The 24,314-nt window shown below is 42.5% G+C and overlaps 1 pseudogene; it reads right to left on the bottom strand.

Annotated features, from left to right (window-relative positions):
* Nucleotides 1-24,314, bottom strand: part of LOC135513348 (alpha-actinin-2-like) — a 96,470-nt pseudogene that overhangs the window by 57,125 nt on the left and 15,031 nt on the right.

Below are 24,314 nucleotides of genomic sequence, written 5' to 3'. Positions count from 1 at the left end.
TATATACAGGAGACTGGAGAGAGAGAGAGGTGAATATATACAGGAGACTGAGAGAGAGAGAGAGGTGAATATATACAGGAGACTGGAGAGAGAGAGAGGTGAAGATATACTGGAGACTGGAGAGAGAGAGGGGTGAATATATACAGGAGACTGGAGAGGAATATATAGAGACTGGAGAGAGAGAGGTGAATATATACAGGAGACTGGAGAGAGAGAGGTGAATATATACTGGAGACTGAAAGAGAGAGGTGAATATATACAGGAGACTGGAGAGAGAGAGGTGAATATATACAGGAGACTGGAATATACTGGAGACTGGAGAGAGAGAGAATATATACTGGAGACTGGAGAGAGAGAGAGAGGTGAATATATACTGGAGACTGGAGAGAGAGGTGAATATATACTGGAGACTGGAGAGAGAGAGAGGTGAATATATACTGGAGACTGGAGAGAGAGGTGAATATATACTGGAGACTGGAGAGAGAGAGAGAGAGGTGAATATATACTGGAGACTGGAGAGAGAGAGAGAGAGAGGTGAATATATACAGGAGACTGGAGAGAGAGAGAGAGAGGAATCAAGACTGGAGAGAGAGAGAGAGAGAGGTGAATATATACAGGAGACTGGAGAGAGAGAGAGAGAGGAATATATACTCTGGAGACTGGAGAGAGAGGGCTACATACAGGAGACTGGAGAGAGAGGTGAATATATACTGGAGACTGGAGAGGTGAATATATACTGGAGACTGAGAGGTGAACATTAGGAGACTGGAACCTGACATCAATATATACTAGACTGGAGAGAGAGAGAGAGAGAGGTAATATATACAGGAATCTAGATAAATCTGGAGACTGAGAGAGAGAGAGAGAGGTGAACATATAGAACCTACATGAATATATACTGGAGACTGGAGAGAGAGAGAGAGAGGTGAATATATACAGGAGACTGAGATGAATATATACTGGAGACTGGAGAGAGAGAGGTGAATATATACAGGAGACTGGAGAGAGAGAGGTGAATATATACTGGAGACTGAGAGAGAGAGGTGAATATATACTGGAAGAGAGAGAGGTGAATATATACAGGAGACTGGAGAGAGAGAGGTGAATATATACTGAGACTGGAGAGAGAGAGAGAGAGGTGAATATATACAGGAGACTGAGAGAGAGGTGAATATATACTGGAGACTGGAGAGAGAGAGGTGAATATATACAGGAGACTGAAGAGAGAGAGGTGAATCTACATAGACTGGATTAGAACCTACAGAGAGAGGTCAATCTACAGAGAGAGAGAGGTAACATTAGAACCTAGAGAGAGAGGTGAATATATACTGAGACTGAGAGAGAGAGGTGAATCTACATAACATTATATACCTTCGGAGACTGGAGAGAGAGAGGTGAATCTGGAGACTGGAGAGAGAGAGGTAACATTACTGGAGACCTATATACAATCTGGAGATAACATATTGAACTGGAGAGAGAGAGGTGAATATCAATCTGGAGACATAACATTAGAACCTGGAGAGAGAGAGGTGAATATATACAGACTGAGAGAGAGAGGTCAATATATACAGGACCATTATAACCTGGAGAGAGAGAGAGAGAATCATATACTGGAGACTGGAGAGAGAGAGGTGAATATACAGGAGACTGAGAGAGAATATATACAGGAGACTGGAGAGAGAGAGAGAGTGTGAATATACAGGAGACTGGAGAGAGAGAGAGGTGAATATATACTGAGACTGGAGAGAGAGAGGTCAGGAGACTGGAGAGAGAGAGAGAGGTGAATATATACTGGAGACTGGAGAGAGAGGTGAATATATACAGGAGACTGGAGAGAGAGGTGAATATATACAGGAGACTGGAGAGAGAGAGAGGTGAATATATACTGGAGACTGGAGAGAGAGAGGTGAATATATACAGGAGACTGGAGAGAGAGAGGGGTGAATATATACCAGACTGGAGAGAGAGAGAGGTGAATATATACTGGAGACTGGAGAGAGAGAGAGGTGAATATACTGGAGACTGGAGAGAGAGAGGAATATATACAGGAGACTGGAGAGAGAGAGGTGAATATATACAGGAGACTGGGAGAGAGAGAGGTGAATATATACTGAGACTGGAGAGAGAGAGTAATATATACTGAGACTGAGAGAGAGAGAGGTGAATATATACAGGAGACTGGAGAGAGAGAGAGGTGAATATATACAGGAGACTGGAGAGAGAGAGAGAGCATCCAGACTGGAGAGAGAGAGGTCATATACTGGAGACTGGAGAGAGAGAGGTGAATATATACAAGACTGAGATAACATTAGAGACTGGAGAGAGAGAGGTGAATATATACTGGAGACTGATCAATCTATACATGACATTAGTACCTACATCAATCTGAGACTGGATAACATTACAGGAGACTGGAGAGAGAGAGAGAGAGGTCAATCTACATACCATTAGAACCTACATCAGGAGACTGGAGAGAGAGAGAGAGGTGAATATATAGAACCTAGACATCAATCTCCATAACATTAGAACCTACAGTACCTACATCAATATATACAGGAGACTGGAGAGAGAGAGGTTAGCATTCATCAATCTAGACTGGAGAGAGAGAGGTGAATATATACAGGAACTGGAGAGAGAGAGGTGAATATATACAAGACTGAGATAACAATGGAGAGACCTGGAGATCAATATATACTGGAGACTGGAGAGAGAGAGGTTATACAGTACTGGAGAGAGAGAGGTGAATATATACTGGAGACTGGATCAATCTGGAGACTGAGAGAGAGAGGTGAATATATACAGAGACTGGAGAGAGAGAGGTGAATATATACAGAACTGAGAGAGAGAGGTGAATATATACTGGAGACTGGAGAGAGAGAGGTCAATATATACTAGACTGGAGAGAGAGAGGTAACATTAGAGACTGGAGAGAGAGAGGTAATATATACAGAACTGACATCAATCTACATAACATTAGTACAGGAGACTGGAGATCAATATATACTGGAGACTGGAGAGAGAGAGGTGAATATATAGAACCTACAGTACCACTGGAGAGAGAGGTGAATATATATAACTGGAGAGAGAGAGAGAGAGGTTAGAACAGGAGACTGGAGAGAGAGAGAGAGAGAGGTAATATATACATCAATCTGGAGACTGGAGAGAGAGAGGTGAATATTACAGGAACTGGAGAGAGAGAGGTGAATATATACAGAGACCTAGATCAATATATACTGAGACTGGAGAGAGAGAGAGGTAACATTAGAGACTGGAGAGAGAGAGAGAGAGAGAGGTGAATATATACATAGACTGGGATTATATACTGGAGACTGGAGATCAATCTATACATAACATTAGAACCTGGAGATCAATCTACATAACATTACAACCTGGAGAGAGATCAATCTACATAACATTAGCCTGGTGAGAGACATCTATATACAGAGACTCTGTCCTGGAGAGAGAGAGGTGAATATATACAGGAGACTGGAGGCTGCTACTCAATCCCCCTCTCCCTCCTCCTCCTGGAGAGAGAGAGGTCCCTCCCTGGAGACTGGAGAGAGAGAGGAATATATACAGGAGACTGGAGAGAGAGAGGTCCCTGAGAGAGAGAGGTGAATCCCTCCAGGAGACTGAGAGAGAGAGAGGTTCCCTCCCCCTCCCTCCCTCCCTCCTTACTTTAATTCAGGAGACTGAGAGAGAGAGGTGAATATATACAGAGAGACTGGCAGCGATCTGTTCCACTCTGTCCTGGAGAGAGAGAGGTGAATATATACAGGAGACTGGAGAGGATATACAGGAGACTGGAGAGAGAGAGAGAGAGGGTGAATATATACCTGGAGAGAGAGAGAGAGGTCCCCTCCCCTCCAGGAGACTCCCTCCCTCCCTCCAGGAGACTCCCTCCTCCCTCCCTCTCCCTCCTTACTTTAATTCCTGTGCGATGGCAGCGATCTGTTCCACTCTGTGAATATATACAGGAGACTGGAGAGAGAGCCAGGCCGCTGGAGAGAGAGAGGTGAATATATACTCGAAGGCCTCGTGTTTCCTGAGCAGAGCTCTCACCTCCGTCAGAGAGCAGGACTCGTAGTCCTTCTGAGACAGAGACACTGTCCTGAGAGAGAGAGGTGACTGGAGACTGGAGAGACACAGGTGGAATATATACAGGACACTGGAGAGAGAGAGAGGTGAATATATACAGGAGACTGGAGAGAGAGAGAGAGATGAGGTGAATATATACAGGAGACTGAGAGAGAGAGAGGTGAATATATACAGGAGACTGGAGAGACACAAACCATCAACAAAATCAAGGTTCGGAGACTGGATTAGGAATTGATCAATTCTATTGAATGATAGATAATCGATGTGCATTTCTATAGGCAGATCAGATCCAGTTATATACAGATCAGATCAGTTCAGAGACTGGAGATCAATTATACAGATCAAATCAGTTCAGATCAATTCAGATCAGTTTATTTTATTTTTCTTATTCAGGAAATTGTCTCCATGTTGGAGCCCAGGACATCTCAGGTTGGTACTGGAGACTGGTGACGGGTATATTGTACTGACTGAATAGAGAAGTGGATCTCAAAACTATTCTCTGTGACCCTCAGGAGACCCCCAACCAACCCCCAACCAACCCCCAGCCGACCCCCAGCCGACCCCCAACCGAACCTGAGCCGTTCCAATATATTTCACTATTCCACAACTAGCTCACCTGATTCAACTGGTCAACTAAGATAGGTCAGGACTACTAGACTAAATAGTGAAAAAGGTCTGGGGGTTCCCGAGGAGAGGTTAGAGAATCCCTGGAACAGAGAGAGAACAGCCTCACCTGAATATATACAGACCAGTCCTGGAGGGTAGTAACCTTCATCTGGACTCACCTACAGACCAGTCCTGGACTCACCTACAGACCAGTCCTGGGACTCACCTACAGACCAGCCTGACTCACTGTTCTACAGACCAGTCCTGGTGGGTAGTAACCTTCATCTGGACTCACCTACAGACCAGCCCTGGACTTACACCAGTTTACAGACCAGCCCTGGGTGGTGCTGCTTCTTAACTTCACCAGGACCAGTCCTGTTGGCTGGGTGGTGCACCCACAGACCAGCCCTGGACTTTACACCTTTACAGACCAGCCCTGGACTCACCTTTACAGACCAGTCTGGTTGGTGCTCACCTACAGACCAGTCCTGGACTCACCTACAGACCAGCCCTGGACTTTACACCTACAGACCAGCCCTGGGTGGTGCTGCTTCTACTCACCTACAGACCAGCCCTGGACTTTACACCTTTACAGACCAGCCCTGGGTGGTGCTCACCTACAGACCAGTCCTGACTTACACCAGTTTACATCAGGGCAAATAGACCAGTCCTGGGTGGTGCTGCACCTTTACAGACCAGCCCTGGTGGGTAGTAACCTTCATCTGGACATCAGGGACAGACCAGTCCTGGGTGGTGCTGCTTCTACTCACCTACAGACCAGCCCTGGGTGGTGCTGCTTCTACTTTACACCTACAGACCAGCCCTGGACTCACCTTACAGACCAGCCTGGTGGTGCTGCTTCTAACTTTACAGACCAGTCCTGGTTGGTGCTGCTTCTAACTTTACACCAGTACAGACCAGCCCTGGACTCACCAGTTTACAGACCAGTCCTGGTGGGTAGTAACGTTCATCTGGACAAATCACCTACAGACCAGTCCTGGACTCACCTGTTGGCAGACCAGTCCTGGAACCTACATCAATCTACATAACAGCCCTGGACTCACCTAACAGACCTACATCAATCCTGGAACTCAATCTACTACAGAACCAGTCCTACATCACCTAACAGACCAGTCCTAGTAACCTACATAACATTAGAACCTGACTCACATAACAGAACCAGCATCCTGGAACCTACATCAATCTACATAACATTAGACCAGTCCTGGACTCAATCTACATAACAGACCAGTCCTGGTAACATTAGTAACCTTCATCTTAGAACCTCACCTACAGACCAGCCCTGGACCTCACCTACAGACCAGTCCTGGTACCTACACAATCTACAGACCAGCCCTACAGTGGGTACATAACCTACATCTGGACTCACAATCTACAGACCAACATCCTGGACTCACCTACAGACCAGTCCTGGACTCACCTACAGACCAGTCCTGGACTCACCTACAGAACCAGTCCTGGTGGGAAGTAGCCTTCATCTGGACTCACCTACAGACCAGCCCATAACATTAGGTAGTAACCTCCATCTGGAACTCACCTACAGACCAGTCCTGGACTCACATAACAGACCAGTCCTGGACTCATCCTATAACAGACCTAGTCCTGGTGGGAATTAGTACCTACATCATCTGGAACCTCACCTAACAGAACCAGCCCTGGTGGGAAGTAGCCTTCATCTGGACATCATTAGTACCTATAGACCAGCCCTGACTCAATCCTAACATTAGAACCTACAGCCCTACTCAATCTACATAACAGACCAGTCCTGGACCTCACCTACAGACCAGCCCTGGTTAGAACCTACATCAATCCATAACATCTGGACTCACCTACAGACCAGTCGTACAGAACCTACACCTACAGAACCAGTCCTGGTGGACATTAGAACCTACATCATCTGAAACATTAGTACTCAGCCAGGTGGTTGAGACGATCTACATAACAGCCTCCATCATCTCACATTAGCAGCCACATCAATCTACATAACATTAGCCTACATCAATCTACATAACATTAGTACCTGCTCCATAACATTAGAACCTACACGCACTGGATGTCCTATACAATCACACAACATTACACACATCAATCTACACAACATTACAACACACACACACATTAGTACCTATATCAATCTACATAACATTAGAATCACACACACATAACATTAGAACACATCAATCACACCTACAGAACCTACATCAATATACACATACCATTAGAACACACATCAATCACACAGACAGACAGACAGACAGGATTCAGTAACATTAGTACCTATATCAATCTACCATAACATTAGAACCTCCTCTACATAACAGGCCTTAGAACCTAGACACTAATCTACATAACATTAGTACCTCCTCCCATTAGAACCCTCAATCTCTGCATTAGAACCAGGCCTGTTTCATGGTATTAGAACCTGGGAGAACCTACATCAAGGTTACCATTAGAACCTACATCAATCTACATAACATTAGAACCCTCCTCCATTAGCCCTACATCAATCTGCTCCAGGCCTACATCAATCTACATGGTGGTGTCCTGGGGACATCAATCTACATAGGTTATGAAGATCAATCTAGTAACATTAGAACCTACTCCTCCCAGCCCTCTACTGCTCCAGGCATTAGTGTCCTGGGAGACACCGAGGCTAATACAGTACAGTAACCCCTCCTCCCAGCCCTCTGCAGGCCTACATCAATCTACATAACATTGGAATCTACATCAATCGGGGAGAATAGTACATATCAATCTACATAACATTAGAACCTACATCAATTACATAATATTAGAACCTACAGAACCTACTCAATATACCCATTCCAAAGGGTCATAACATTAGAACCTACATCAATCAGCATTAGTATATATCAAGGCTCATCAATCTACATACATGAATATGAACCTACATTATACATGAAATTAGAACCTAAGAACCTCTCTAAAAGCCTATATCAATCTACATGTATCAGGGGATCTACATAACATTAGAACCTAGCCTTCCCCCCCTCTCCCTCCCTCCTACATACCAAGACAGCGATCTGTCCACTCTGTCCTGGTGAGGCGGTTGCTCTCTCAAGATCCCTCCCTCCCTCCCTCCCTCCTAATCCCTCCCTGATCCCTCCCTCCCTCCTTACTGTGTTGTGTGGTCCTGTGCTGTGTGTGCTTATCGCTCAAAGGCCTCTCCTCACCTTCTGAGACCATGTCGTCCTCAGAGGGCAGGAATTGTCAATCTGTGTGTGTGTGTGCATTTGTGTGTGTGTGTGTGTGTGTGTGATCAATTCAGATCAAATGTTCAGATCAATGAGTTTATTTTATCTCTTATTCAGGAAATTGTCAGGAGCCCAGGACATCTCTGTGTGTGCTGGTACGGTATATTGTACTGTGAATAGTGTGTGTCAAAACTGTGTGTGTGTGTGAGTGTGCCTGTGTGTGTGTGTCCCAGCCGTGTGTGTGTGTGTGTGTGTGTGTGTGTGTGCTCACCTGATTCAACTGTCAACTAAGATAGTCAGACCATGTGTGAAAGGTGTGGGGGTTCCCGAGGAGACTCCCTGAGACCAGAGAGAGAACAGCCTCACCTTACAGAGGCAGGAAGGTCTCCTGTGTGTGGGTGTAACCTGTCGTGTCACCTACAGTGCCCTGACTCACCTACAGACCAGTGGACTGTGACCAGCCCTGGACTGTGACCAGCCCTGACTGTCACCTACAGTGTGTGTGACCAGCCCTGTGTGTGTGTGTAACCTGTCTGATGTGACCAGTGTCACTGACCAGCCCTGACTGTGTGTGCGTACAGACCAGCCTCTGGTGGGTAGAACCTTCATCTGAGACCATGCGTCCTCAGAGGGCATGAAGGCAGGCCTGGTGGAGATCCTCAGCTTGGACTCTGCAGACCAGTCCTGGACTGAAGTCCTGACTCTCAGACCAGCTGACACTTCTCCTGCACCTTGGGGGTTTGTGCTGTCTACAGACCAGTCTCTGAAGTCCTCCAGTTTACCACGCATGGACAGCCATGGTCGTCTCTCAGGACTTGTTCTCCAGCCAGGGGGATCATCTACGACGGATCCACTCCAACAGCTGTGGGAACACACATCTGTTCAGTAACGACCATGACATGTTCATTACATGGGTTATATGGAGAGGTAACAGACATGGAGGGTAACAGTATGGAGGGTAACAGCATGGAGGGTAACAGTATGGAGGGGTAACAGACCAGCCCTAGATAACAGTATGGAGGGTAACAGTATGGAGGGTAACAGTATGGAGGGTGACAGCATGGAGGGTAACAGTATGGAGGGTAACAGTATGGAGGGTAACAGCATGGAGGGTAACAGTATAGATAACAGACCATGGAGGGTAACAGCATGGAGGGTAAGACCAGTCCTGGATAGATAACAGTATGGAGGGTACAGACCAGTCCTGGAGGGTAACAGACCATGGAGGGTAACCTAGTATATATGGTAACAGTATGGAGGGTATTAGTATAGATAACAGTATGGAGGGTAACAGCATGGAGGGTAACAGACATGGAGGGTAACAGCATGGAGGGTAAGACAGTCCTGGAGGGTAAACCGTCCTGGAGGGTAACAGCATGGAGGGTCTAACAGTATGGAGGGTAACAGCATGGAGGGTAACAGTATGGAGGGTAACAGTATAGATAACAGTATGGAGGGTAACAGTATGGAGGGCAACAGTATGGAGGGTAACAGTATGGAGGGTAACAGCATGGAGGGTAACAGACATGGGAGGGTAACAGTATGGAGGGTAACAGTATGGAGGGTAACAGCAAGATGGAGGGTAACAGTATGGGAGGGTAACAGCATGGAGGGTAACAGTATGGAGGTTAACAGTATAGATAACAGTATGGGAGGGTAACAGTATGGAGGGCAACAGTATGGAGGGTAACAGTATGGAGGGTAACAGTATGGAAAGGGTCAATAACAGTATGGAGGGTCAATTACATACATGGAGGAAATAACAGTATAGATCAGGGGATGGTTGCAGGGTCCTAGATAACAGCATGGAGGGTAACAGTATGGAGGGTAACAGTATAGAGGGTAACAGGGAGGGTAACAGTATGGAGGGTAACAGTATGGAGGGTAACAGCATGGAGGGTAACAGTATGGAGAGGTAACAGTATGGAGGGTAACAGCATGGAGGGTAACAGTATGGAGGGTAACAGTATGGAGGGTAACAGTATGGAGGGTAACAGTATGGAGGGTAACAGTGTGGAGGTAACAGTATGGAGGGTACAGTGTGGAGGTGGTAACAGTATGGAGGGTAACAGCATGTGGAGGGTTGCAGTATGGAGGTTAACAGTATGGATGGTAAGGGCAGTATGGAGGGTAACAGCATGAAGGGTAACAGTATGGAGGGTGTGTGTATGGAGGGTACTCACTGAGACCATGGAGGGTAACAGTAGTATAATGGTAACAGTATGGAGGGTATTAGTATAGATAACAGTATGGAGGGTAACAGTATGGAGGGTAACATAAGGGAGGGTAACAGCTATGGAGGGTAACAGCATGGAGGGTAACAGTATGGAGGGTAACAGTATGGTAACAGTATTGTATACAGTATAGATAACAGTATGTAGGGTAACAGTATGGAGGGTAACAGTATGGAGGGTAACAGTATATATGGTAACAGTATGGAGGGTATTAGTATAGATAACAGTATGGAGGGTAACATTATGGAGGGTATTAGTATAGATAACAGTATGGAGTGTAACAGTATGGAGGGTATTAGTATAGATAACAGTATGGAGGGTAACAGTATGGAGGGTAACAGTATGGAGGGTAACAGTATATATGGTAACAGTATGGAGGGTATTAGTATAGATAACAGTATGGAGGGTAACAGTATGGAGGGTAACAGTATGGAGGGTATTAGTATAGATAACAGTATGGAGGGTAACAGCATGGAGGGTAACAACATGGAGGGTATTAGTATAGATAACAGTATGGAGGGTAACAGTATGGAGGGTATTAGTATAGATAACAGTATGGAGGGTAACAGTATGGAGGGTAACAGTATATATGGTAACAGTATGGAGGGTAACAGTATGGAGAGTAACAGTCATGGAGGGTAACAGTATGGAGGGTAACAGTATGGAGAGTAACAGTCAGTATGGAGGGTATTAGTATAGATAACAGTATGGAGGGTAACAGTATGGAGGGTAGTAACATAACAGTATGGAGGGTAACAGTATGGAGGGTAACAGTATGGAGGGTAACAGTATGGAGGGTAACAGTATGGAGGGTTACAGTATGGAGGGTAACCGTATATATGGTAACAGTATGGAGGGTAACAGCATGGAGGGTAACAGTATGGAGGGTAACAGTATGGAGGGTAACAGTATGGAGGGTAACAGTATATATGGTAACAGTATGGGAGGTATAGATAACAGTATGGAGGGTAACAGCATGGAGGGTAACAGTATGGAGGGTAATAGTATATATGGTAACAGTATGGAGGGTATTAGTATAGATAACAGTATGTAGGGTAACAGTATGGAGGGTAACAGTATGGAGGGTAAGAGTATATATGGTAACAGTATGGAGGGTATTAGTATAGATAACAGTATGGAGGGTAACAGCATGGAGGGTATTAGTATAGATAACAGTATGGAGGGTAACAGTATGGAGGGTAACAATATGGAGGGTTACAGTATGGAGGGTAACCGTATATATGGTAACAGTATGGAGGGTAACAGTATGGAGGGTAACAGTATGGAGGGTAACAGTATGGAGGGTAACAGTATGGAGGGTAACAGCATGGAGGGTAACAGCATGGAGGGTAACAGTATGGAGGGTAACAGTATGGAGGGTAACAGCATGGAGGGTAACAGCATGGAGGGTAACAGGGGTTCTATGTTTAGTAGACATCAGAGGTAACTACAGTAGTCAAAATTCAAAGATTTGGATGGTTCATGTATAGATCCAGATCGTTTGATATTGATCAGTCATATGATTGATATTGATCAGTTCTTCGATTGATATTGATCAGTCATAACATGATTGATATTGATAAGTCATGAAATTGATTGATTGATATATTGATCAGTTCTTGATTGATATTGATCAGTCATTTGATTGATATTGATCAGTTCATGATATTGATCATATATGATAAGTCATGATTGATATTGATAAGTCAGTTGATAAGTCATGATTGATATTGTCATGATTGATATTGATAAGTCATATGATTGATATTGATAAGTCATGATTGATATTGATAAGTCATGATTGATATTGATAAGTCATATGATTGATATTGATAAGTCATGATTGATATTGATAAGTCATGATTGATATTGATAAGTCATGATTGATATTGATAAGTCATGATTGATATTGATAAGTCATATGATTGATATTGATAAGTCATGATTGATATTGATAAGTCATGATTGATATTGATAAGTCATGATTGATATTGATAAGTCATATGATTGATATTGATAAGTCATGATTGATATTGATAAGTCATGATTGATATTGATAAGTCATGATTGATATTGATAAGTCATGATTGATATTGATAAGTCATGATTGATATTGATAAGTCATGATTGATATTGATAAGTCATGATTGATATTGATAAGTCATGATTGATATTGATAAGTCATGATTGATATTGATAAGTCATGATTGATATTGATAAGTCATGATTGATATTGATAAGTCATGATTGATATTGATAAGTCATGATTGATATTGATAAGTCATGATTGATATTGATAAGTCATGATTGATATTGATCAGTCATGATTGATATTGATCAGTCATGATTGATATTGATAAGTCATGATATTGATAAGTCATGATTGATATTGATAAGTCATGATTGATATTGATAAGTCATGATTGATATTGATAAGTCATGATTGATATTGATAAGTCATGGTTGAGAGACAGGAAGTAGCTAAGGTACCAGTCACATCGTGTTATTTTGTCTCCTAAAATGCGGTGTCCCTGTGTGTGTGAGGGGTGATTACCTGACTGGCCAGTTTCTCATATTCCTCCATGAGGCTCTCATTCTCCTGGTTGACCCCCAGAACTGTACAGATACGATTAGCTGCTGTCTCCGCCTGTAGAGGCACACAGCAACGGGTCACATTACAGTCCCATCATTTGGCTAATTATATGGAAACCATCTGGACGGTGTGTGATGCTAATGTGATCTAGCACCCTAAAACAACGTGATGACAGCTAAGGTTTAAAATCCTAGTATTAATTGGTTATATTGTTTGGATAAAAAATATTTTAATGTTTCAGACAGGAACAAAAAGGGATCCATGTTAAAATATCCAATAGTAATTCATTATGTGAGAACCTCGTTACAATAATCACTCTGCAGTCCAAAACCACACACACATACACTCAAATGGTCTCTCTACCTGCTCTGCTCCAGCAAAAGCATGGTAGAAACAGGAGACATAGGTCATGATAGCTCTCTCGTCGGGCTTAGGGGTGTTGATGATGTCTGGAGCGGGGGGGAGAAAAAAGAACAGAAAAGGAAGCTCTGAGATGGAAAGGAAGCTCTGAGATGGAAAGGAAGCTCTGAGATGACTATCACACTGACGTTTACAGGTCAAGAGTATCAAATCAAACTGAGGACTGGTCAGGTTCAGTGGGTAAGAGAGAGAGACAGAGAGAGAGACAGAGAGAGAGAGAGAGAGAGACAGAGAGAGAGACAGAGAGAGAGAGAGACAGAGGGACAGAGAGAGACAGAGAGAGAGAGAGAGAGAGAGAGAGAGACAGAGAGAGACAGAGAGAGAGAGAGAGAGAGAGAGAGAGAGAGAGAGAGTGAGAGAGAGACAGAGAGAGTAAACTGACGGACAACAAGAGGTACTGTAGATTCTCCAAAAGAGATACTGTAGATTCTCCAAAAGAGGTACTGTAGATTCTCCAAAAGAGGTACTGTAGATTCTCCAAAAGAGGTACTGTAGATTCTCCAAGAGGTACTGTAGATTCTCCAAAAGAGGTACTGTAGATTCTCCAAAAGAGATACTGTAGATTCTCCAAAAGAGGTACTGTAGATTCTCCAAAAGAGGTACTGTAGATTCTCCAAAAGAGGTACTGTAGATTCTCCAAAAGAGATACTGTAGATTCTCCAAAAGAGGTACTGTAGATTCTCCAAAAGAGGTACTGTAGATTCTCCAAAAGAGGTACTGTAGATTCTCCAAAAGACATACTGTAGATTCTCCAAGAGGTACTGTAGATTCTCCAAGAGGTACTGTAGATTCTCCAAAAGACATATACTGTAGATTCTCCAAGAGGTACTGTAGATTCTCCAAAAGAGGTACTGTAGATTCTCCAAGAGGTACTGTAGATTCTCCAAAAGAGGTACTGTAGATTCTCCAAAAGACATACTGTAGATTCTCCAAGAGGTACTGTAGATTCTCCAAAAGAGGTACTGTAGATTCTCCAAAAGACATACTGTAGATTCTCCAAGAGGTACTGTAGATTCTCCAAAAGACATACTGTAGATTCTCCAAGAGGTACTGTAGATTCTCCAAAAGAGGTACTGTAGATTCTCCAAAAGAGGTACTGTAGATTCTCCAAAAGAGGTACTGTAGATTCTCCAAAAGAGATATAGTATAATGAGTATAATTCTTTATTTTTTAAAAAGAAGAAAAAAAAGCTGGAGAAATTTGGGGAAAATATCAGTAAATAATGCTGTCACCTTCAGAGCCAAAGGTATGATAGAAACAGGACATACAGGCAATAATGGCCCTGTCATCAGGTCTGTTAAATACACTACATGACCAAAGGCACGTGGACACCTGCTCCTCCAACATCTCATTCTAAAACCATGGGCATTAATATGGAGTTGGTCCCCCCCTTTGCTGCTATAACAGCCTCCACTCTTCTGGGAAGGCTTTCCACTAGATGTTGGAACATTGCTGCTATAACAGCCTCCACTCTTCTGGGAAGGCTTTCCACTAGATGTTGGAAAATTGCTGCTATAACAGCCTCCACTCTTCTGGGAAGGCTTTCCACTAGATGTTGGAACATTGCTGCTATAACAGCCTCCACTCTTCTGGGAAGACTTTCCACTAGATGTTGGAACATTGCTGCTATAACAGCCTCCACTCTTCTGGGAAGGCTTTCCACTAGATGTTGGAACATTGCTGCTATAACAGCCTCCACTCTTCTGGGAAGGCTTTCCACTAGATGTTGGAACATTGCTGCTATAACAGCCTCCACTCTTCTGGGAAGGCTTTCCACTAGATGTTGGAACATTGCTGCTATAACAGCCTCCACTCTTCTGGGAAGGCTTTCCACTAGATGTTGGAACATTGCTGCTTTCACAGCCTCCACTCTTCTGGGAAGGCTTTCCACTAGATGTTGGAACATTGCTGCTATAACAGCCTCCACTCTTCTGGGAAGGCATTCCACTAGATGTTGGAACATTGCTGCTATAACAGCCTCCACTCTTCTGGGAAGGCTTTCAATTAGATGTTGGAACATTGCTGCTATAACAGCCTCCACTCTTCTGGGAAGGCTTTCCACTTGATGTTGGAACATTGCTGCTATAACAGTCTCCACTCTTCTGGGAAGGCTTTCCACTAGATGTTGGAACATTGCTGCTATAACAGTCTCCACTCTTCTGGGAAGGCTTTCCACTAGATGTTGGAACATTGCTGCTATAACAGTCTCCACTCTTCTGGGAAGGCTTTCCACTAGATGTTGGAACATTGCTGCTATAACAGCCTCCACTCTTCTGGGAAGACTTTCCACTAGATGTTGGAACATTGCTGCTATAACAGCCTCCACTCTTCTGGGAAGGCTTTCCACTAGATGTTGGAACATTGCTGCTATAACAGCCTCCACTCTTCTGGGAAAGATGTCCACTAGATGTTGGAACATTGCTGCTATAACAGCCTCCACTCTTCTGGGAAGGCTTTCCACTAGATGTTGGAACGTTGCTGCTATAACAGCCTCCACTCTTCTGGGAAGGCTTTCCACTAGATGTTGGAACATTGCTGCAGGGAATTGCTTCTATTCAGCCACAAGAACATTATTGAGGTCGGGCACTGATGTTGGACGATTAGGCCTGGATCACAGTCGGCGTTCCAATTAATCCCAAAGGTGTTCGATGGGGTTGAGGTCAGGTCTCTGTGGAGGCCAGTCAAGTTCTTTCACACCGATCTCGACAAACCATTTTGGTATGGATCTCGCTTTGTGCACAGGGGCATTGTCATGCTGAAACAGGAAATGGCCTTCCCCAAACTGTTGCCACACATTTGGAAGCACGGAATTGTCTAGAATGTCATTGTATGCTGTCACGTTAAGATTTCCCTTCACTGGAACTAAGGGACCCGAACCATGAAAAACAGCCCCAGACCATTATTCCTCCTCCACCAAACTTTACAGTTGGCACTATGCATTCTCCCGGCATCCGCCAAACCCAGATTAGTCCGTCGACATATTAGACTGCACATTCCTCACTCGCTAGATTATTAAAGGACAAGTTGGGCTATTAAAGGGGAATTACACAAGAACATCTCAATTTCATAGTTTTCTTCCAGACCTCAATGTTTTTTATTCAGATGTGATTTAAACATTGACTCAGAACATCCAATTTCGTTGTTTCTCTGAGAATAATTGTAATTTTGAGAGTGAAAGACAACAATAATCTAAAACCAGGAAAAATTTACCCAGGAAAAAACACAATTTGGGAAAATATAAAACCTAATTTTGGGTGGAAAACAATCACAGATTTTATAGGGCCAAAATCACAGATTTTATAGGTCCAAAATCACAGATTTTATAGGTCCAAAATCACAGATTTTATAGGGCCAAAATCACAGATTTTATAGGGCCAAAATCACAGATTTTATAGGTCCAAAATCACAGATTTTATATTTTATAGGGCCAAAATCACAGATTTTATAGGGCCTCCTTTAGAGATTAACCATTATTTTAGCAGGTATATTGACAGAAAACATATCGCACTACTTTCACTTGCTCACTAAGGACTTGGGGAAGTTTCCTGGTGGAAAAAAATAGTAGCTTGCGAAATGTTTGATTTAAAAAAAAAAAAGTAGCTCTCATACTAAAAAAGTTTGGAGACCCCTGATCTAAAATATTTACCTTCAGCGTCCAACATCTTGGGGATGTCCAGGTATTTCTCTGCCACATCAAAGGCCAGGTTCAGATTACCCAGAGGGTCATCCTGGAGAGAGGAGATAGTAGAAGACATCATAACGAGACACGTCAACACACCGTTCACTAACATCCACACTGTCTTCCACTCATCATCAATCATACTATTACCGTGTAACACAATACAGGCTAGTACATGTAAACAGTCTCAACATTCAACATGGCAACTCCAGGGGACATACACCATGAGTAGACCTTCGGCCTTGGTCCTGACAAGGCTAGTCCTACCTTAAAGTACCAGGTGGTACGAACCAGGTGTTCTAATATCCCCACATGGTACCAACCAGGTGTTCTAATATCCCCAGATGGTACCAACCAGGTGTTCTAATATCCCCACATGGTACCAACCAGGTGTTCTAATATCCCAACCAGAATGATGGTACCAACCAGGTGTTCTAATATCCCAGATGGTACCAACCAGGTGTTCTAATATCCCAGATGGTACCAACCAGGTGTTCTAATATCCCCAGGTGTTCTATGGTGGTACCAACCAGGTGGTGGTACCAACCAGGTGTTCTAATATCCCAGATGGTACCAACCAGGTGTTCTAATATCCCAGGTGGTGTTCTACCAACCAGGTGTTCTAATATCCCCAGATGGTACCAACCAGGTGTTCTAATATCCCAGATGTTCTAATATCCCAGGGTACCAACCAGGTGTTCTAATATCCCAGATGGTACCAACCAGGTGTTCTAATTCTAAACCAGGTATCCCACATGGTACCAACCAGGTGTTCTAATATCCCAGATGGTACCAACCAGGTGTTCTAATATCCCAGATGGTACCAACCAGGTGTTCTAATATCCCAGATGGTACCAACCAGGTGTTCTAATATCCCAGATGGTACCAACCAGGTGTTCTAATATCCCCAGATGGTACCAACCAGGTGTTCTAATATCCCAGATGGTACCAACCAGGTGTTCTAATATCCCCACATGGTACCAACCAGGTGTTCTAATATCGCAGGTGGTACCAACCAGGTGTTCTAATATCCCAGGTGGTACCAACCAGGTGTTCTAATATCCCAGATGGTACCAACCAGGTGTTCTAATATCCCAGGTGGTACCAACCAGGTGTTCTAATATCCTCCCCAGATGGTACCAACCAGGTGTTCTAATATCCCAGATGGTACCAACCAGGTGTTCTAATATCCCCCACATGGTACCAACCAGGTGTTCTAATATCCCAGGTGGTACCAACCAGGTGTTCTAATATCCCAGATGGTACCAACCAGGTGTTCTAATATCCCCACATGGTACCAACCAGGTGTTCTAATATCCCAGATGGTACCAACCAGGTGTTCTAATATCGCAGGTGGTAATAATTCACATTTCCTGTTGCTTTCTCCTGGTACTCGGTTTATATACATGTACCAACCAGGTGTTATAGCTCAGTTTATATAGGTACCAACCAGGTTTCTAATATCGCAGGTGGTACCAACCAGGTGTTAATATAGATGGTACCAACCAGGTGTTCTAATATCCCCACATGGTACCAACCAGGTGTTCTAATATCCCAGATGGTACCAAGCCAGGTGTTCTAATATCCCAGATGGTACCAACCAGGTGTTCTAATATCGCAGGTGGTAATAATTCACATTTCCTGTTGCTTTTTCTCCTGGCTCGGTTTATATAGTTGTTATAGCTTGTCATTATAGCTCAGTTTATATAGTCATTATAGCTTGGTTTATATAGTCATTATAGCTCAGTTTATATAGTCGTTATAGCTTGGTTTATATAGTTGTTATAGCTTGGTTTATATAGTCATTATAGCTCGGTTTATATAGTCATTATTATAGCTTGCTCAGTTTATATAGTCATTATAGCTTGGTTTATATAGTAATTATAGCTCGGTTTATATAGTCATTATAGCTTTTATATAGTCATTATAGTTTATATAGTCATTATAGCTTGGCTTTATATAGTCATTATAGCTTGGTTTATATAGTCATTATAGCTTGGTTTATATAGTAATTATAGCTTGGTTATATAGTAATTATAGCTTGGTTTATATAGTCATTATAGCTCGGTTTATATAGTCGTTATAGCTTGGTTTATATAGTCATTATAGCTTGGTTTATATAGTTTATATGTTTTAGTATGGGTTAACCCTGTTCTGCTCAGCAGTGTCAAGAGCTCACCCTGCTCTGGTATGGGCTAACCCTGATCTGCTCATCAGTGCTAAGGCTAACCCTGCACTGGTATTGGCTAACCTTGTTCTGCTGAGCAGTATCAAGGCTAACCACGTTCTGGTATGGGTTAACCCTGAGTGAATCTCTGTAGTAAACAGAGTTCTCGACCAGTGAATCTCTATGTAGTAAACAGAGCTCTTGACCAGTGAATCTCTTTGTAGTAAACAGAGCTCTTGACCAGTGAATATCTATGTAGTAAACAGGGCAGTGGGGTTAGTGTGGTGGTTGGTGTCTGCATCCCCCATCATGCACTTCAGCCCAGGTCTTGGACCAGACTACCTGAGTGCCAGTCTATTTGTGCCATCATACCACATGACAAGGAGTTGGCCTGATGGCACAAACAGACTGGCACTCAGCCAGTCCTAGAGCAGCATGCATCGGACTCAGGCCACACCACACAGAGACCTTGTTGAGCTTGGCATAGTCGATGAGGTCAGGACGGTGTCTGTGTATCAGGCGCACAACGCGAGGCCGTCCTTCCAGCTTCACAGCCAACCAGGGGAGAGAATCATATCATCACAGCTCAACAGCCAATTAAAATGCATTTATCTAACAGTCTTCTAAGGTCAAGGGCCAATTACATTTGATTTCCTACTAAAGCTTTGTGTTCATTGGTTCTCACACTGGATAGGTGGTATGGTGATACTGATGATTTGTTTACATAGCAGGTGTAATTAACATAGGGTTAGGATAATTAACATAGAGGTTGATTGCAGGTTAGGGTAATTAACATAGCAGGTTAGGATAATTAACATAGCAGGTTAGGATAATTAACGTAGCAGGTTAGGATAATTAACATAGCAGGTTAGGATAATTAACATAGCAGGTTAGGATAATTAACATAGCAGGTTAGGATAATTAACATAGCAGGTTAGGATAATTAACATAGCAGGTTAGGATTATTAACATAGCAGGTTGGATAATTAACATAGCAGGTTAGGATAATTAACATAGCAGGTTAGGATAATTAACATAGCAGGTTAGGTATAATTAATAATTAACATATCAGGTTATGATAATTAACATAGCAGGTTAGGATAATTAACATAGCAGGTTAGCAGGTTATAATTAACATAGCAGGTTAGGATAATTAACATAGCAGGTTAGGATAATTAACATAGTAGGTTAGGATAATTAACATAGCAGGTTAGGATAATTAATATAGCATATAATTAACATAGCAGGTTAGGATAATTAACATAGCAGGTTAGGATAATTAACATAGCAGGTTAGGATAATTAATATTAGGATAATTAACATAGCAGGTTAGGGTTAGGATAATTAACATAGCAGGTTAGGATAATTAACATAGCAGGTTAGGATAATTAACATAGCAGGTTAGGTAAATTAACATAGCAGGTTAGGGTTAGGATAATTAACATATCAGGTTAGGATAATTAACATAGCAGGTTAGGATAATTAACATAGCAGGTTAGGATACTTAACATAGCAGGTTAGGATAGGTTATTAACATAGCAGGTTAGGTGAATTAACATAGCAGGTTAGGTGAGAATGAGGTTAAAGGTTAGGAAAAAGGGTTAGCCACAACACTACAGTTGTCAACAGCTGTTGTCCCCGACGACCAATAGTTGGCGCTGTAGGCCGATCCATCCAACCACATCCGGTAGAAAAGGTCAACAAACCATCTCTGGTGATAAATCATCAGTAAAGAGAACAAGCCTTTCCATTGGACCGCTGCTCTCTGCTGCAGAACTCAAATCAAATGGATGGTTGTGCCTCCAGACTGACATCACTGTGATTGGTCCAGGAAAATTTCTAACCAGCAGTTAAAGGCCCAATGCACTGTGATTGGTCCAGAAGAGGCTCCAGACTGACATCACAGTGGCCCAATGATTGGTCCAGGAAGAGGCTTCTACCCAGCAGTTAAAGGCCCAATGCACTGTGATTGGTCCAGGAAGAGGCTTCTACCCAGCAGTTAAAGGCCCAATGCACTGTGATTGGTCCAGGAAGAGGCTTCTACCCAGCAGTTAAAGGCCCAATGCACTGTGATTGGTCCAGGAAGAGGCTTCTACCCAGCAGTTAAAGGCCCAATGCACTGTGATTGGTCCAGGAAGAGGCTTCTACCCAGCAGTTAAAGGCCCAATGCAGCCGTTTTTATATCAATATCAAATCATTTCTGGGTAACAATGAAGAACCTTACTGTACTAGTTTTCAATGAAATGACAAAAAATAGCTTTTTTGTTGTTGTTGTAAATAAAAGATTTCTCAAGCAGATTTTTGTTAGGACTCCCTGGGTCTGAGTGAGGAGGAGGAAAACTGGAAACCAGCTGTTATTGGTAACAGGTTTGGAACTCTCTTTCTAATTGGTCTGTTAACCAATTTACCGCCTGGTGATGTCAACCAGGCAAGCTGAGACTCCTGCCCATGTAAACCTGCTGATTAGAAGGTTCTGTGAGGAAAACCACTAACACCAGGTTGGAATGTACTTTCAACCAATCAACTATCAGGAAAAAACACTGAGCAAATGTTTTCACACTTTTACAGTGTTAGTTTCATCAGCTGTTGTACAATATGATACAAAATACAGGGGGGAAAAAACAAACATTTTGACTGCACTGGGCCTTTATCACAACCAAAGAATGGCAAAGAAGAGTCTTTTTAAAGCGCCGATATTAAATGGCGAAACATAAGCATCTATTGAACTGGCTGGACTACTGATAAACACTGAATTAACATACAGATCTACTCTCTCTCCTCCTCTATCTCTCTCTCTCTCTTGCTCTCTCTCTCTCTCGCTCTCTCTCTCTCTCTCTCTCTCTCGCTTCTCTCTCTCGCTCTCTCTCTTTCTCTCTCTCGTCTCTCTTTTCTCTCTGTCTCTCTCTGTGTCTCTCTCTCTCTCTCTGTCTCTCTCTCTTTCTCTCTCTCTCCCTCCCTCTTTCTCTCTCTCGCCTCTCTTTGTCTCTCTCTCTCTCTCTCTGTCTCTCTCTCTCTCTCTCTCTCTCTCTCTCTCTCTCTCTCCCTCTCTCTCTCTCTCTCTCTCTGTCTCTCTCTCTTCTGTCTCTCTCTCTCTCTCTCCTTCTGTCTCTCGCTTCTCTCTCTCTCTCTCTGTCTCTCTCTTTCTCTCTCTCTCTCTCTCTCATTCTGTCTCTCTCTCTCGAAATCTCTTTTCTAACTCTCTCTCTCTCTCTCTCTCTGTCTCTGTCTCCCTCTCTTCTGTCTCTCCTCCTCTCTCTCGCCTTCTCCTTCCTCTTTCCCCCTCTCTTTCTCAAACCTCTCTCTCTCTTCTCTCTCTCTCTCTTTCTCTCTCTTTCTCTCTCACTCTCTCTCATGTCTGAAGGATGAATAACTTTACATTCAGAAATGTATTTTTAACCCCTTTTATAAAATCTGAAAAAACACAGACAAATAGACCAGCAACCATTTACAATGCTGTGATGGGACTTGAATCTCACTCAGTAAACGGACTCACTTGACATGGAAGTTCTGGACATTGACATTCTGTAGGGGGCAGTCTTTCTCTGGCACCATAGAAGAAGACCTTCCTTAGCAGAGGTTTCTACAGGAGAGAACATTGTGATGTTTATTGTGACAATCGTACAGTCCTGGTTCTATCAAACACTCTGAAGGGCCAGGTTATGTGCTGTATGCTGTTCTCACGACAGCCACATTCATTACGGGACAGTTTCTCAGACATAGACTAGTCCTGTACTAAGAAGCACTTTACATGGAGAGTCTCACATTGATGCTTTTTGGTCCAAGACTAGTCTGAAATCTGTGTGCAGGAAACTGGCCTGGTGTGTTCTAATGTCTAATTCATGAAACTGTGTTCTAATGTCTGAAACTGGCCTGGTGTGTTCTAATATCTAATTCAAGAAACTATGTGTTCTAATATCTAATTCATGAAACTGGCCTGATGTGTTCTAATATCTAATTCATGAAACTGGCCTGGTGTGTTCTAATATCTATCAAGAAACTGGCCTGATGTGTTCTAATGTTAATGTCAATTCATGAAACTGGCCTGATGTGTTCTAATGAAACTGGCCTGGTGTGTTCTAATTCTAATTCATGAAACTGGCCTGATGTGTTCTAATATCTAATTCATGAAACTGGCCTGATGTGTTCTAATATCTAATATCTAATTCATGAAACTGGCCTCTAATATCTAATATCTGGCCTGATGTGTTCTAATTCATGAAACTGGCCTGATGTTCTAATCTAATATCTAATTCATAAACTGTGATGTGTTCTAATAATTCATAATGGCCTGATGTGTTCTAATGTCTAATATCTAATTCATGAAACTGGCCTGATGTGTTCTAATGTCTAATATCTAATTCATAAACTGGCCTGGTGTGTTCTAATGTCTAATTCATGAAACTGGGCCTGATGTGTTCTAATATCTAATATCTAATTCATGAAACTTGATGTGTTCTAATATCTAATTCATGAAACTATGTGTTCTAATATCTAAACTGAAACTGGCCTGATGTGTTCTAATGTCTAATTCATGAAACTGGCCTGATGTGTTCTAATGTCTAATTCATCTGGCCTGATGTGTTCTAATGTCTAATGAAAACTGGCCTGATGTGTTCTAACTATAACTAATTCATGAAACCTATAACTAATGTCTAATCTAGTTCTAATGTCTAATTCATGAAACTGGCCTGATGTGTTCTAATAACTAATTCATGAAACTCTATGTGTTCTAATATCTAATTCAACCTTCCACTGAAACTGGCCTGATGTGTTCTAATAATATCCTAAATAACTAATTACATGTCTAATTCCCCTGTCATGAAACTGGCCTGATGTGTTTTATTATAACCTTCCACTGAGATAACTAACCTACATCTAACCTTCCACTGAGATAACATACTATACACTATACATACCACAATCCTTCCCTGACATGACTATATTAACTAACCTTCCACTGAGATAACATACTATACACTATACACTATAACTACATACTATATTAACTAACCTTCCACTGAGAAAACATACTATACACTATAACTACATGACATGCCTAGATAACATATATACACTAAACTAGATAACATTATATTAACCACTGAGATAACATACTATACACTATAACTACATGACTATATTATCTAACCTTCCACCTGAGATAACATACATACACTATACACTATAACTAACCCTTCCACTGAGATAATACACTACTACATGACTATAACTACATACACTAACCTTTCCCTGAGATTACATACTATACACTATAATATTA

The sequence above is a fragment of the Oncorhynchus masou genome, chromosome 24 (assembly GCF_036934945.1).
Source record: "Oncorhynchus masou masou isolate Uvic2021 chromosome 24, UVic_Omas_1.1, whole genome shotgun sequence".
NCBI lineage: Eukaryota > Metazoa > Chordata > Actinopteri > Salmoniformes > Salmonidae > Oncorhynchus > Oncorhynchus masou.
Note: the sequence above shows the minus strand (reverse complement) of the source record. Positions and strands in the feature narration are given on the sequence as shown.